The 17,432-nt window shown below is 42.5% G+C and overlaps 1 long non-coding RNA gene across 2 annotated transcripts; it reads left to right on the forward strand.

Annotated features, from left to right (window-relative positions):
• Positions 1–7,767: 7,767 nt before the first annotated feature.
• On the forward strand, positions 7,768–17,026 carry LOC145543565 (uncharacterized). Of its 2 annotated transcripts, XR_014080870.1 has the most exons (3): positions 7,768–8,202; positions 15,653–15,801; positions 16,225–17,026. It is a non-coding gene; the product is annotated as an uncharacterized LOC145543565 (long non-coding RNA). The 2 variants fall into 2 exon arrangements; XR_014080869.1 differs by lacking the exon at positions 15,653–15,801.
• The last annotated feature ends 406 nt before the right edge of the window (positions 17,027–17,432 follow it).

Consider the following 17,432-nt stretch of genomic DNA (forward strand, 5'->3'; position numbering starts at 1 on the left):
CCTTCATTGGCAGGCGAGCTCTTTACCACTATCACCACCTGGGAAGCACTCATGTATGGATATTCGATGTGTATTATGAATGCGATGTCATGTGTCTATGATGGATGTACTATTAGTATGTATCATGTATATGTATGAGTGAACATGTAATGTGTGCACAGTGACTGCTGGGCTTTGGTTGTTGGCAGAGGCTCTGGAAGGTTTAGTTTTGTTGCTCACTTGCTTTCCTTGTAAGATGCACTACTGCTCCTGCCTTGCAGAGTCATAGGATGTGAAAATGGGATGGGACTTTGACCATCTTTTCTGAGGAGCAAGATGAGGCACTGAGGAAATGAACCACTGCTCCAGACTGGGCAGCCCAGAACCCGAGCGAGATCCCAGTCCTCTGAATCCCACCGCATACGCTCTTGCAGTAAGGCTCCTTCTGCCTTTCCTCCACTCTCAGTATTTCCTGCTTAAATGTCTGAAAGCAAAAGTCACTCAGCTGTGTCTGACCCTTTTGTGACCCTATGGACTGTAGCCTGCCAGGCTCCACTGTCCTTGGGATTTCCCAGACAAGAATACTGGAGTGGGTTGCCATTTCCTTCTCTAGGAGATCTTCCTGATCCAGGGATCGAACCTGGGTCTCCCACATTGTGTGCTGATTCTTTACTTTTTGAGCAACCAGGGAAGCCAATTTAAGAGGCAATCAAATCAAAAGGCAATGTAAAAATGTACATACTAACTACATGGGAGTTTTAAGTGCCTTTGAAGAGTTTTCACAAAGGATAAATATGATTTGCATACATTCCAGTCATAAGTACCAGAACTACTTCTTACTCTTTTAATTAGTAGTACCCTTTTTGTAATTAGTCATTGAAGTGTTTTAGCATTTATGCTGCGTGCTTAGTCCCTCAGTTGTGTCCGACTCTTTGAGACCCCATGGATTGTAGCCCACCAGGCTCCTCTGTCCATGGGGATTCTCCAAGCAAGAATACGAGAGTGGGTTGCCATGCCCTTCTCCAGCAGATCTTCCAAACCCAGGGATTGGACACAGATCTCTCGTATTACAGGTAGATTCTTTACCATCTGAGCCACCAGAGAAGCCCATTTTAGCGTATATATCCACGTTATTTTACTCTGAATTATCACTGAACAATTCCTAAATGCCATGTTTAAGATATGCTCACATTTACTTTCTTCCCACTAGACTTGCCCTGATTTGAATCAAACCATTATTCTAACAGCTGTTTAAAACAGTTTTAATTTCTTTTACATTATTACTCTAATATTGATTTGATCTAGGGCAAGTTTAAATGAGAAGTCTTGAGTAAAAACACAGCAAGGAAGCATATCTTTCCTCTATAAATATTTCATAAAGCACTTCAGCTACCACCAAATGGAAATCAGATCTTTTCACAAAGACTCCTGAGAACATGAGAACTAAGTTAAACTCAATAATTGTTTTTAGTTTCAACTTGCTGTTATTATGACAAATGTACCATACTGGAAGACAGGACTGTTTTCAAGAAGGAATCTATATCTACTGGCTTGAAAATCAGGAGGTTCAATTCCAGACCTCCCCTTTGCTCCTAAATTCACTCCAGGACCATGAAATAAAACATCATGATATAGCTCTAATGCATTCCCCCATGGCAATGCCCACACTGGCTTTGCTGACATAAAAAAACACTTCATATTTTCAGTTCCATATGGAAGATTTTTTTTAATGACTTAAACAAATTAGGAGAAAATGTGTAGGATCCCCTGTTTTCCTCTCCATCATAAGATTCTATCAAACATTTTGATCTTTGAAAATCTAATAAGTGAAAAAAAAATCTCAGTGTAGTTTTCAAATGTATTTCTCATCATGAATCAAACTGAGCATCTTTTTGTATACTTCAGAGACATGTATATTTTCTTTTCTGTGAGCTGATTATTCTGAGAACCAAAACAACCCACCTTCATACGCAGCTTGAACCTGAGATGAAACAACCCTCACACATATACACACACCCTACAATCCCAGTGTAGACTCCACAGACTTCACTATTCCCTTGTCTTCCCTTCCATTGCTTTACTATTCCAGGACATGCCTTTCCAGGTAAATAATTTGATTATCCACTACAGAATCTTCCTGAAAAATCCATCAATTCTTTAATAAAAATCACCAACACTTCAAGCTCTAAAACCCTTTGCCTCAAAATACTTGCCTTGCTGCTTCCACCTAACCAAATCCTGGTGTATCATAAGTCTTACTCAATCCCCACTAAGCCCCTTCATTGAAAGATTTGCCTTAAACCAAACTTTAAATTTGCTGCAGAATCCAGCTTTTCCTCTCCCCCTCCAAGATCATTGCCAACATTTTGCAGTGCAGTGAACTCAGTCCCTGAGCCACTGCCTGTTCTATTGTGTTATTAGCTTCTTTGTATTTATTTGTAGGAGCTGGTTCATGAAGCTGAAAGAAACCCAACTTGGCAGCAGGAACAGGAACAAGAGGGAGCCAGAGAGAACCAGGACTGTGCACCACAGTTTGGAGCCTGGATTTTTTTTTTTCTTCCAGAGGGAAAGCCAACTAATGATACAATTGAATTAGCATCTTAAGAAGATCAGTGTGGATGGAGAGACGGACTGCCAAGAAAAGCAGGCAGGGGAAGTGCTTGTTGTTTGATTGTTGTTATTTAGTTGCTAAGCTGTGTCTGGCTCTTTTGCAACGCTATGGACTGTGGCCGGCCAGGCTCCTCTGTCGATAGGATTTCTCAGTCAGAAATACTGGAATGGTTTGCCATTTCCTTCTCCAGGGAGTCTTCCCGACCCAGGGATCGAACCACGTCTCCTGCATTGGTAGGCGGATTCTTTACCACTGAGCCACCAGGGAAGCCCCAGGGGTAGCAGTAGAGGGAAGCTTAAACCAGGAGCATAGCAGTGGAGATGGAGAGAGCAGTCAGATTTGGGAAGTATTTGCAGCATGGAAGACATTTTGGATGCACTCGCCGGGGGGTGTGATTGAGAAAGAGGAGTCAAAGATGACCTCCAGATTGGGGTCCTAAGTGAAGTGAAAGTTGCTCAGTCGTGTCCGACTCTTTGTGACCCCATGGACTATAGGGTCCATGGAATTCCCTAGGCCAGAATACTGGAGTGGATAGTCTTTCCCTTCTCCAGGGGATCTTCCCAACCCAGGGACTGAACCCAGGTCTCCCACATTGCAGGTGGATTCTTTACCAGATGAGCTACAAGGAAAGCTGGATATATGGAGTTGCCATTTCCTGGGATGGTGAGTTAGGGGAAGCAATGAGTGGGGGATTTGGGGGGTGGGCATATTGTGATAGAGGTAGAGAAGTAGATACTTCACTAGGGGGTGGTTGGGCCACCTTTATCTGCAGTGTTGAGTGACAAGTGATGGGGTTGAGCTAAATAAGGGCATTGCTAAAGGTTAATTTCTATCTCATGTCCTGTACATAAAGTGTTTATCTACTTCTGATTATTTTATCAGTAAAGATAAATTTGACCCTTGAATTACTATTTTAAGCCCACAAAATCATTTTATGAGGTACACATAGTACTTTCCTATCACGAATTTCCAAAAATAGTGCCAGGGTTCGGACTCATGTCCTTACCCAGAAAGCCTTGTGCTCTTATCAAAAGGACAGTGTGTCCCTTTGCGTATCTGTTAGAAATCTTTTCAAAGACACTAATGAAATAAGAGGAGGTTGATTTGGGGAAAAAAAAAAAGGAATCTAGAAAATCTTAGGTTCAACTGCTCTCCAGGTAAAATCAGCAACTCAGAAGACGGCTTGTGAACATTCTGCTTTTGCTGACAGTGCACAAGAGAAGGTAGATTTATTTTATATGGAATCTAATTAAACTATAAAGAAAAGCTAAGGGGTGGGTAAACAGCAGGAGTTTTTCTCTGTGAGTCTTGAGTGCTCCAGCTTTCTTGGGCTGGCATGTCACTGCCTGGTCATTAGCTGAAGCACTAGGTCCGAGTCACCATCAATGTCATCACAGCATCGTGTGACCTTTTGTGTGTCAGGGGATAGAATGTAGTCCCAAGCATCCTTCAAAGATGTGAATATTAAAGGACATTGGTATAACTGTGAGCCATACCAACTGTGATATTTTTCTCGAGATTAAACCAATTTCTTTAGATACAGATGTCACAGACTGATTAAAAACTACTCAGTAGCAAAGATTCTATTTGCCGCTGAGATGGGAATTAATAGGCACAAGCCAGACAACATTTATATGTGCTGACAGCTCATCAGAGGCACACAGCACATGCTCAGTCATTTTTCTGAATGTACAAATTAGCCCAAGGTGAGCCCGCCCCCTCTTCTATGGAAAACTGCTTAAATGAATGCTCATAATTTCAGCTTTTACTACACTGCTTTATGAAACTCTCAGGATTTTGTATCATCATCCTGGTTATCAACTACGATGAATTTTTAGAAATCCAGTATTTAGGAATGCTCACCACATAATCCAGGGTCCATGGGATATTTTTTAATTCCAGGAAACAAAAAACAATTTTTTTTTCTTGGTGCTGACTCATGCTTACATTCTGGGAATAAATCCCAAAGGACGATGGATGGAACTAAATGCTTTCAAACTGTGGGGTCTGAGCAGGGCTCAGGGTTGGTGACTGGGGGCATCCTACTGGTTACAAGGTGCAGATTCGTGAGCTAAAGGTGAGGCATCCAGGAGACAAAGAGTCCAACGAAAAGGTCAGTTCATGTATAACACAGGGAGCTCAATTCAGTGCTCTGTAACAACCTAGAGTGGTGGTTATGAGATGCAGGGTGGAGGGAGGTTCAAGAGGCAGGGGACATATATATACTTATGGCTGATTCATGTTGTTGTATTGTTACTGAAAAGAGTGTGTGGGTTCTGGCTGCTTGCCTCTCAAAAGCCAATAAACAGGCCAGGTTGGTGGAAAGGAAAGTTTACTTTATTTCAGATGCTGGCAACTGAAGCAGGGGGAGGGTGGCAGATGTTTGCCCAAACGTCACTACCCCCAGTGCCCCACTCACCAACAAGCAGGGGGCCGAGAGCTTTTATAGACAGAGTCGGAGGTGGGGTGCTATGTGCAGAAACAGCACAGTCATCTCTAACAGTCATCTTCAAATTGGTCACCAGTAGTCTCATCAGCACCGAAAAATTGATGCTTTTGAACTGTGATGTTGGAGAAGACTCTTGAGAGTCCCTTGGACTGCAAGGAGATCCAACCAGTCCATCCTAAAGGAAATCAGTCCTGGGTGTTCATTGGAAGGACTGATGCTGAAGCTGAAACTCCAATACTTTGGCCACCTGATGCAAAGAACTGGCTCACTGGAAAAGACCCTGATGCTGGGAAAGATTGAAGGCGGAAGGAGAAGGGGACGACAGAGGATCAGATGGTTGGATGGCATCACCGACTCAATGGACATGAGTTTGAGTAAACTCTGGGAGTTGGTGATGGACAGGGAAGACTGGCATGCTGCAGTTCATGGGGTCGAAAAGAGTCGGACACGACTAAGCGACTGAATTGAACTGAACTGAGTCTGATCAGCACCAGCTTGGCTGTTTTAGGAACAGTTAATCTTCATGTTCTAGGGTCCATTTGTTCCCGTTTCTTTACTTTCAATTTTCAGAATTGTGGCAGCTCACATCCTGGGTACAGTCTGGTCATCATGTAGTTAACTTCTCCACCTGGTGTTCTGCTATCTATAAAACAGATCACAGTATATGGCTCAGAATGTTGTCTATAGCCCTTGAGAAAGAACTAAAGGTCCCTGACTGTGTTTAATAACTACATTATTATTATTTAGAAATGTCCCTGTAGCTCATATGGTAAAGAACCTGCTTGCAATGCAGGAGACCTAGGTTCAGTCCCTGGGTCGGGAAGATCCTCTGAAGAAGGGAATGGCAACCCACTCCAGTATTCTTGCCTGGAGAATTTCATGGACAGAGGAGCCTAGTGGGCTACAGCCCGTAGGGTTGTAAAGAGTTGGACATGCCCGAAGTGACTTAGCATGCACACATTAAAAATTAAAAATTCCAACTGTAAAGCACAGTCTTAAAAAGTAAGAGGAGAATTCAGAAAAGGGGAATATTCCAAAGGCCAATAAATATGTGAAAAGAGGTTCATCAGCATTAGTCATCAGGGAAATGCAAATTAAAATAAAAATAAATAATATTATACATTCCACCAGAATGGCTAAAATTAAAAAGACTGACAATGACAAGTATTGACAAAGATGCAGGGCAGTGAGGACTTGCAGACACTGCTGCGGGGATGTAAATTGGTACGACAACTTTGAACAGCTTTTTAGTGGTACTTGCTAACATCGAACACAAACATTCCCTGTGACTTGGCAATTTCACTCCACAATTTTACTCACGTCCCACAGAAATACAGATCAAAGACTCCAAAAACCATGTTCATTGCAACTCTATTTGTAATAGCCCCAAACTGGAAACAACCGAACGGTCCATCAGGTAAATAAATGAACAAATTATGGTATATTCATTTCCTGAAATAAAAATGAACAAATCATAACTCCATGAAACAACATAGTTGAATATCAGAAAATGTAGAACAAAATTAACACATAATGTTAAAAGTCAGGGGTTTCCCTGGTGGCCTAGTGGTTAAGAATCTGCCTTCCAGTGCAGGGGACATGGGTTCAATCCCTCGTCAGGGAGGATTCCACATGCTGCGGAGCAACTAAGCCCATGCACTGCAACTACTGAGCCCCATTGCCTAGAGCCGTGCTCCACAACAAGAGAAGCCATCGCAATGGGAAGCCCACGCACTGCAACTAGAGAGTAGCCTGAGTGCCCCAGTAAAGACCCGGGCAGCCAAAAACAAGTAAATAAGTAAGCCTTAAAAAAAAAAGTCAGGTTAAGGGTGTCTGGGTGTCTTTGCAGGGAGGGAATAGCTGACAATGGGAGGAAGGTATATCAGCATTCTGGGGAGCTGGTGTTGCTTCCATTTAAAATATATATATTTATTTATTTTTAGTTATTTGGTTGCATTGGGTTTTCTTTGTGGCATGTGAGATCTAGTTCCCTCACCAGGGATCAAACCCAGGTTCCCTGCATTGGGAGCTCAATGTCTTATTCACTGGACCACCAGGAAAGTCCCTGTAGCTTCCATTTTTATGTGGGTTGTGGTTACATATGTGAGAATTCATGGAGCTGTGTCCCCTTATGATTTGTGTACTTCTCTGTGTATTCATTTTACTTTGATAACAATTTTTTAAGTTTAAAAAAATTGGAGGGAAAACCTATAAAGGGCAGATTCAGGGTCCTGTAGGAAAGCCCCAATGACCACACAGATTTTTCCCTGTTTGTTGAACTGAGCCTTCCGATTTGACCAGTAGATTCTTTCCTTGAAACTGTTTCTCTATGCAACATACATGAATTCAACAAATTGAGAATTGCCAGAACACAAAGATGAATATGATTGGTTTAAGAATTCACAAGCTAAGGAGGCAGAATCGCTTTCTCATCCCACACTCTTCTGAATATTTTACACACATCTTCTCATGTAATCCACATCTTCTCTTTCGTTCCCTCAATAATGAAGTTTGTAAGTCAGTGGCAGAGCTCATACTCAAACCCAGCTCAGACGATCTGCAGAGCAGATACCTGCCTTGTACACCAGGCTCAGCCATGTGTCATGTTTACTATGGTAACTCCTGCTGACCCATAGCAGACATCAATAATCAATCATGATACTAGTCACTCCCAGGCTGTGATGTGGTCTCCCCGTCCTCCCATCACAGCTCCCTTGACAACCATGACAGAACAATGAAGATCAGCCCATCGGATGTCATTTCTCTGCTGTTCTTGATACTTTGTTACTTTGTCCCTCTTCATTTGAAAATATTCTTGGGAAGATTGGTCATTTGCCTCTGCCCGTGAATGGAGACTTTGAGAGTAAATGTGGACCAAAGAGCAGAGCAGAAAGCAGGCACTCAACACAAGCCAGGAGCTTTCAGGGGGTGCTGCAAGGTGGCTAAGGCCCTGCAGGAAATTTATTTAACTTACTATATTGCCTGAAGTAGAATTAGCCTTGGAGATAAAACGTAGGCTGATAAATTAATCCTCCTGGAAATTAGGGGCAACTGAGAGAGTCTGAGTTCATCAGTGTGAATTTCAGTTCCAATTGTGTGCAAATATTCTGTGGTGTTAAAAACCCAACTCCTGATGTCAGCAGAACACCTGATCAGCTCTCAGGTAAGAGGATATGATCTCAGGTGGCCTTGGCCTGCAATGGCTTGGAGCAGGGCTTCGGTTCCCAACCAGAGACTGAGGCTGGGTCGTGGCTGTGAAAGCCCCAGATCCCAGCCACTAGACCAGTGGTCAGTGACAAGGGCCCTGGCCCTTCAGCTTTGCAGAAAAGAATTTTCACAAAGAAGGAAAATAGTGAAGCAAGTGAAGTATTTATCAGGAGGAAAAGAGTCCAGTACTTATAGATAGACACACGGGCAGACTCAGAGGGAGAGTCCCTAAGCTGCCAAGTCTCACTCTCGAGGTAGTTTGAGTTACTTTTATGAGGTATTTCTTCTGTACTTCCTTTGGCCAGTCATTATAATTTGCCTGGTTCACAGCCTATATTTGGAGTATTTGGAGTATCTCAGGATCCTCTCATGTGTGCATGTGTATCTCTTAGCCAAGATGGATTCTACCGCAAAGGCCTATGGGTAGAACATCTCTTGACATGACTCCCCTTTGGCCTCCAAGGAGCCTTTTCTGCTCAGGTGTTGTTGAGGAGGTCTCCTGACTTCAGGAACGAACCTCCTCCCTTAATTGTCCTGCTATTCTTGTCTTGGAGTTTTGATCAATAGAGAATGAATCTCCAATTGCTCTACCCTGGGGGGTCTGAACTTCCTCCTGCCTCAGATTTACCAATGTGTTTATTTATGCCCTCCACAGTCATTCATCTTTCATTTCTTATGTTGGTGACTGACCCATCCTATCTGCATGTAATCTGAACTCAGCTGAGCAAGAGGCTGCTTCCCTCATCTAATGAGACAAACCACATCTAATGAGACCTTTCTTTCTGGGGACTAACCATGCTCTGTCTCCAGAAAGGCAGGCAAGAGGACATTTGTTCCAACACTAAAGGTAAACAGTAAAGATGTCACAGCTCAGGAATTTCCCTGGAGGTTCAGTAGCTAAGACTCCATGCTCCCAATGCAGGCGACCAGGGTTCAATCCCTGGTCAGGGAATTAGATCCCACATGCTGCCACTGAGACTGGGTGCAACCAAACAAATATTTTAAAAAGATGTCACAGCTTAGTGTGGAACTCAGCAGGGTTTTTTGTTTGGTTTTTTTTTTTTTGCTTCCTTGTGTATATAAAAGGGAAAAATACTTCCAAAATATGTTTGAAAAACCTTCAAGCTCTTGCTAGTTTACTTTAAATGTGATTTGTTATATTTTGCAGACTTCTACCTCATTGGTCTATAGAATTTCCGGCCAGAAATACCTTAGACTAGCTCATTAGCATTGTTTTCATGGACATTAAAACTGAAGCAGAAAGAGGGACACAGTCAGAGACACGTGACTTAGAAGAGCAGGTTATCTTGCCTTCCGACTTCCAGTTGGGGATGAAGAAAGTTGCCTGCCATTGTTGTGGTTCAGTCATTCAATTGTGTCCAACTCTTTGAGATCCCATGGACTGCAGCATGTCAGGCTTCCCTGTCCTTTACCATCTCCCGGAGTTTGCTCAAACTCGTGTCCATTGAGTCAGTGATGTCTTCCAACCATCTCTTCCTCTGTCATCCCCTTCTCCTCCTGCCTTCAATCTTTCCCAGCATCAGGGTCTTTTCCAATGAACTGGCCCTTTGCATCAGGTGGCCAAAGTACTGGAGCTTCAACTTCAGCATCAGTCCTTCCAATGAATATTTAGGGTTGATTTCCTTTAGGATTGACTGGTTTGATCTCCTTACAGTTGCTTGCTGAATCAGTAAACAAAGGATGTGGTGTCCATCAGCCCATCAACCACTGCAGTCAACACCCCTCAACACCCTGCCTCCTCAGCAACCCCCACTGTGTACCCTGAGGGGATTCAGGATGGAAAAAAAACAGGACACTTGCCTAGATAGCTAAGTTGCATATCAAAGGAATGATTTCAATGAGCTCAAAGTCTTGCGTATTCCCATACAGAGAAAAACACTAAGTTCATTAACTTGAGATGTCTGGTTTTTCTTAAATTAACAATTATCCTTTGATGCCGACCACCTGGTTTCTGTTGCAAAAACTTCTATATATCCGGGCTCCTCCCTTACCACTTCAGAAATGTCCCTCAGAGCTATCTGAAAGGCTGCCTCCCAGGGAAAGTCCTCAGAAAGTCTGTCAAAACATAATTGTCAGCTTTTAGGTTATGCATTTTTTCCTGTTGACCACAGTCCAGGAGCCTCTATACCTCCTCTTCCATGATCTTCTAACCATGAGCAAACACACATCTGTATGGATGTGTGTGTGTGTGCGCGCACACACACACACACACACACACCCCACCTCCCAATATACACGGAGGGAGTTTTCAGGAAATCTGGGAAATAGAAGATCTCTGTCTTTAGCGCCTGTCTTCTGTGGCCCCTACCCTCTCCTCCTGACTTGTCAACAACCCTCACCTCTACTCAGGTCAAATTCTCATTCAGAGAATTTCCTTCTGGCTAAGCAAAGAAACAACTGGGTGAACTCTCCCTATCTTTCTCATGGTTATGTTATGTGCATTTTAAAAAACAAGCTAGGTAGTACACACACACACACACCATTCTCACCATAAGAACTGCTCCCAAAGCTTGGAATTTTAGATACAAGCAAGGAAGTTATTACAGTCAAACCTCCATATCTGTGGGTTATACATGGAGAGGCAACTTTACTAAATAAACCATTTTATATAAGAGACCAGCATTTGCAGATTGGGGTGTCCATAGGTGGGGAGGGGTCCTGGAACCAACTCCCAGTGTGTATCAAAGGATAACTGTACTTTTATAGTGAGGTGGGGGGAACTTTCTACAAACTGCTCCTACCATGGTGGCCTTGGTCTACAAATTAAACTATATTCACACCCACCCTGTGATCTCTCCTCACTTCTTTATACACAGGCACACACATCTATTACCTAATCACTGTAGAAACATTTCTGAAATGGTGAAATAAGGACCTCAATCCACACCCCCATAAAAGCAATGAGAACACTGGGAAAATTGTCAAAAACAACTTTTACAGAACTCTGGAAATTAACCAAAAATGTGCAATCATCAAGATACACTTACTCAGGAAAACCTGCTGAATCTCAGTAAGAACAATGAGCCTTGTCATTTTCCTTGTCCTAGTCCCATCCCCATTTCCCCAGCTCCCTTGTAGCCTTGAAAACTAACAGCCCCACAACTACGATCACCGTGAACGATCACAGTGAAAATGATCGGCCTTGCAACCGCTGGAGGGAGGGAAAAGGGTCTGGAGCTCCTCTAAGCCTAACCCCAGAGAATTGTCACCTTTTGACCTGCCTAGAAGCATCCTGAAAAGTACTCTTCTCAAGGTTATCACTGTGTGACCTTACTCAAAACTCACTCTGTTCAAACAACCTTACTTCCAGGGCATTTGCAAACAAACAGAAGACAATATATGTCAGTTGTTTAACATTGCAGATGCCTGAGGTAGAAACAGCGCTTGGGATTGACTGAAAAACTTTTTTAAAAGCTGGGAAATGAGATGCCCATGTGTTTAGTCATTTCAGTCAGGTCTGATTCTTTGTGACCCTATGGACTGTAGCCTCCCAGGCTCCTCTGCCCACAGGATTCTCTGGGCAAGAATAGTGTAGTGGGTTGCCATTTCCTTCTCCAAGATGTCCACAGGGGTCTTGGAAAAGCTCTGACATATTCCTGGGAATCTAGAAGACTGTGAGCATTTTCAGAGCCATGCACACGCCCAGGAAAGACCTGAAAAGACCCTAATCTCTCCCCTCTGTCTGACTTTGAGTCTCTGTGGAAGCCAGAGAGGAAGGCTAAGGTAGAATTGTAAACTGCAAGAACTAAAGAGCCTCTTTATGAACGTGAAAGAGGAGAGTGAAAAAGTTGGCTTAAAATTCAACATTCAAAAAACAAAGATTGTGGCATCCTGTCCCATCACTTCATGGCAATAGATGGGGAACCACTGGAAACAGTGGCAGACTTTATTTTCTTGGGTTCCAAAATCACTGCAGATGGTGAATGCAGCCATGAAATTAAAAGACACTTGCTCTTTGGAAGAAAACCTATGACAAACCTAGACAGCCTATTAAAAAGGAGAGATATTACTTTGCCAACAAAGGTCCGTACAGTCAAAACTGTGGTCTTTCCAGTAGTCATATATGGATGTGAGAGTTGGACCATAAAGAAAGCTGAGCACTGAAGAATTGATGCTTTTGAACTGTGGTGTTGGAGAAGACTCTTGAGAGTCCCCTGGACTGCAAGAAGATCAAACCAGTCAATCCTAAAGGAAATCAGTCCTGAACATTCATTGGAAGGACTGATGCTGAAGTTGAAACTCCAATACTTTGCCACCTGATGTGAAGAGCTGACTCATTGGAAAAGACCTGGATACTGGAAAAGATTGAAGGCAGGAGGAGAAGGGGACGACAGAGGAAGAGATGGTTGGATGGCATCACTGACTTGATGAACATGAGTTTGAGCAAGCTCTGGGAGACGGTGATGGACAGGGAAGCCTGGCATGCTGCAGTCCATGGTGTCACAAAGAGTTTGACACAACTGAGCGACTGAACTGAACTGCCTGAGGATTGAAGGCATGTCCCAAAATACATACATCCCCACAGAGGGAAAGCAAAGACTGATAGACTTACTGTTTCATGCATTTAAAGAAACCTGTGGAACTTTCCTGGTGGTGCAGTGGATTGGAATTCACCTGCCAATGCGGGAGACATGGGTTCAATTCCTGGTCTGGGAAGGTCCCACATGCCCTGAAGCAACTAAGCCTGTGTGTTACGACTACTATGCCCATGCTCCGGGGCCTGCAAGCCACAACAACTAAACTCGCATGCCACAACTAAAGAGCCTCTATGCGCAGTTATTGAAGCCTGTATACTTAGAGCCTGTGCTCCACAATAAGAGAAGCCACTGCAATGAAAAGCCTGGGCAATGCAACTAGAGAGTAGCCACTACCACCACCCCTGCTCTCGCAACTAGAGAAAGCCCATGTGCAGCAACAAGGACCCAGCACAGCCAAAATAAATAAATAAATAAATATAGCAGTGTACATGTATAGTACGTGTCAAAAAAATAAATTAAAAAAGCAACTTGTGTCCAATCATTAGCTTTCCATCAAATTAACCAAGCAGAGATTTCAGTGACCATATACAACCAAAAATACAGATTATGCAGAATTAGCCCAGAAAAGCCACTAGAGAAACAACAACTGATGGTAACAACATCAAACCCTACAGAAGGGGTGAATATGATTTCCAGAATTGCTTACATTATTTAAAATATCCAATTTAAAAAAATACAAGGCATGCAAAGAAACAGGAAAGTATAATTTATACACAATAGAAGGAGTGGGATTAGTCAGTAAAAACCTAGACATTTGACTCGTTAAAGATTTTTAAAGAGCTATAAAAACATACTCAAAGAATTTTTTTAAATGTATCAAAAATTAAAGGAAGGGCTGAGTAAAATGTTTCTAAAGTAGAGATTATCAATTACATGATATAAATTATGATAAAAAGAGAAATTCTGGAGTTGAAAAGCACAATAACTGAAGTGGAAAATTCACTAGTGGGTAAATCCATCAGGAAGACGTAACAAGTTATAAATATACAGGCACCTAAAAACAGAGCCCGCAAAACTGATGGAATGAAAGGGAGAACGAAATAATAATAGAGACTTCATACTTCACTTTAATATTTAATGGACGACTAAGCAGAAGATCAGAAAAGAAAAAGAAACTTTCAAGAGCAGTCTAAAGGCAAAGCAAGGGACTTCCCTGGTGGTCTAGTTGTTAAGAATCTGCCTTCCAATACAGGGGATGTGGGTTCGATCTCTGGCTGGGGAATTACCATCCCACGTGCTTCAGGGCAACTACTGAGCCCACATGCCACAACTGTGACCCAAGGCGGCCAAAAATAAATAAATATATTTATTTAATAAATAAATGTTAAGCAAGAAAGGACATAGGAAAGCTTAGAATGAAATAATAGTCACTGTGTGTTATCTCTGAGAAAGCGAGCAAGTGAGAGGAGACAATCATCTTCACAGGCAATGCGTCAGGGTATGGGTAGCTTATTTCTGAACTGAGAGTTTCGGGTATTATATTTCCACAGAGTATAATTGTTACAAAGGTACTTGAGTAAGTGATGAGACAAGGATAATTTTATGACTCTTTATGAGATGAAGAGTTACACTGTGCATTTCCTCTTTCTAGGGGCAAGGTTCAGACTCCATGCTTTGATAGCTCTAAGGGGGTCATACCTCAGATTGTCCTGCCTGTGTTCTCCTCAACTACCACCTCTAGCTACTTTCACTTTGGGCCATTGTAGGAGACCTTTTCCTGTTCTCTGCAAAACCTTTAAGCAAATGGCTGAATCATCAGAGATAGGACGATGGGAGAGCCTTGACAGAGAAACTCTACTCCTGCGGCGGCAACTGCAGAAGTTGGGGAGGATACAAGGAACACATTACAGACAGGACTATAGAATCTGGATGGGAATCAGGGATTGGCAAGCAGCTGGAAATGTCTAGTTCTGCACAGTGAGGAGCCCCAGGCTCAAATAGTCCATTCTCCACACTGAGTCCTAGGGAGCATCACCCAAAATATCTCTGAACCAAGGGTAAACGAGTGTATAAATCACTGCTATGCTGCGGACCACCCAACCCATTGGCCACCTAGGAAGGCTCTAGAACATTCCCTCTGTAGCAACACTGATTAGCTTTATTGTTGCTCTCTTAATCACCCATCAAGGCCAACCTCAACTGTTGACACTTCTTTCTCCTTGAGCCCTTCTTCATGTTTCCCCCAGGTCTTAGTTCCCATCATTTTTTTTTCACTGAGGTTTCATCACTACAACAATAAGATGTCCTGGATATGTTTTTAGTAAAGGTGACATATTATTTTACCATATTTAATCCTCACAACAAAATTACAAAGCAGATATTATGACTCTTGTCTTCTGACTTCAGAAGCTGAAGGGTCAGAAAGTTTCAGTAACAGGAAGTGAGAGGCAGGCTGGGATGAGAATTAAGAAATAATTCACCTCAAAATTTATCATTTTCTCGCCCAACCAGCCTCCCATTTGTGTAGCCCTAAAACCATGCTTAACTCTTTCTATGGAGCCCTATTATAAAAAGTATATTCTCCCAAGAGGGAAAAAAACTCTCATAATCAAGAATGAATGTATGAAGTTAGCCAAAACCTTCTAATAAAATCAACCTCAAATGAGCATTAAAATGCAGAACAAGCTGAGAGCAATAAATAGGCAAAAAAGCAAAGAAGAGTGTTTTTCTTTCTTTCTTTCCAATCTGCAAACCTTGTATCTTTTTCTTGCCTTACGGCACTAGCTAAGATCTCCAGTATTATATTGAATAGGAGTAATAAGAGAGCATCTTAAGGAGAAAACATCCATATTCTCACCATTATGAAAGCTAGCTGTATGTTTTTTACATATTTTCCTTTTTCATCAGGGCTTCCCTGGTGGCTCAGAAGATAAAGAATCTGCCTGCCGTGTGGGAGACCCAGGTTCAATCCCTGGGTTGGGAAGATCCCCTGGAGAAGGAAAAGGCAATCCACTCCAGTATTCTTGCCTGGAGAATCCCATGGACCAAGGAGCCTGGTAGGTTATAGTCCATGGGGTCACAGAGAGTCAGACATGACTAAGTGACTAACACTATCAAGTTGAGGAAACTTTATTCTTAATTTTTTGAGTGTTTGTGTCATGAATGGGTCTTGGATTTTATCAAATGCTTTTTCTGCATTAATTGGAATGACTGTAAGGCTGATTTTTCTTATTTGGCTTGTTGATGTGATGGGTGGTGGTCATGTGTGCTAAGTCACTTCAGTCATGTCCGTGGACTGTAGCCACCCCATGGACTGTAGCCACCAGGCTCCTCTGTCCATGGGGATTCTCCAGGCAAGAATACTGAGGTGGGTTGCCATTTGTGATGGATGGATTACATTAACTGTTTTGTTTTAGCACATATCTGGAATAAATCACCGCTTGTTTGTGGTAAATCTTTTTTTTTTCTTAAATTACTAGATTCAATAGAACAAGATACATCAATATAGAAAATATTGTCATGTTGGACCCTCAGCAGTACTGTTGTGAAAAGACTTGGAAAGAGACGAGGTATAGAAGAAAACACAGCAGAATGGATTGAAAAGCAGGAGAGGTCAATGGGTGAAGAAGAGGATCCTGGTTAAGGACACTGGGATACAGATTTCACATTGAAGGGAAGGAGAGGGTAACTCTGATGCTACATTGTGATCTTCTCAGAAGGCCAGGTCTGGCAAAGGGAGCCCGGAGATTGAAGTCTTAGCCTCTGTCTATGGCTCTGCCACTTACCAGCAATATGATCAAGTCCCTGCACCTTTCCTGACTTCTTTTGTCATCTGAAACATGAGAAATCTGGACCAGATGATTGCTAAGAACTTTGCTAGCTCTAAATGATGGGACTCAGAGTTGCCAGAGAGAAGTCTGTTCTACACACATCCATTTCACAATTAAACGCGACAGATGCTGAGACAGTTGCCATACTACAATCAAGGGAGTATTTTCAGAGAACAGCTAAACCAGGATGAAATGAAATTCTACACGAAAATGCTTATACACCTCTCCAAAACTGACGTCACCTTGAAAAGGACTATGACCCTGTAGGCCAGCGAATGACATCCACTTGTAGCTACAAAAGTAACCAAATCCTTTGACCAAATAACTCCTTTTTTAAGCTATAAGTGATTCACAAAATATTTTGTCACCTGCACATGGAAAAAAGAAATGCCTCTGAATATTTGAACTTGCTTTTAAAATATTAAGCACCTCCTCTAGGTGGTGTAAGTGATATGTGGGTATGTTTATCTGATGTCAGTCTCTCTCTGGGGATCATCTGCACCTACTCATGACCTGCAAACATGCAGTGAATGTCCCTTTAATGGAAGGAGGATCCCACCCACCTGCGGGCAACTCATTCACCTAAGTGGCTGCTGGGGTCCAGTTGACAGATGCAGTAGATGGTTAGGAGTCGACTTGACCAGGCCTCAGACCTACTGCCCCGACACTATAGGGACCTGAACAAAGGGGTTGAGGAAGAGGCCCTGCACTAGAGTTTTTCTACTTAAGCTAGAAACATTTTTATTTTCCTTTTCTCAATTTTCAGTAAGTCCCTAAGTGAGGGCATTTCTTTATTTTTTTCTGGTACGACAGAGAGAACGTATTCATTTTCAAACTTAGATGATGCCAACTTTTTT

This window comes from Giraffa tippelskirchi, chromosome 3 (genome assembly GCF_054371585.1).
Source record: "Giraffa tippelskirchi isolate mGirTip1 chromosome 3, T2T-mGirTip1v1.2.pri, whole genome shotgun sequence".
In the NCBI taxonomy this organism is placed as follows: Eukaryota; Metazoa; Chordata; class Mammalia; order Artiodactyla; family Giraffidae; genus Giraffa; species Giraffa tippelskirchi.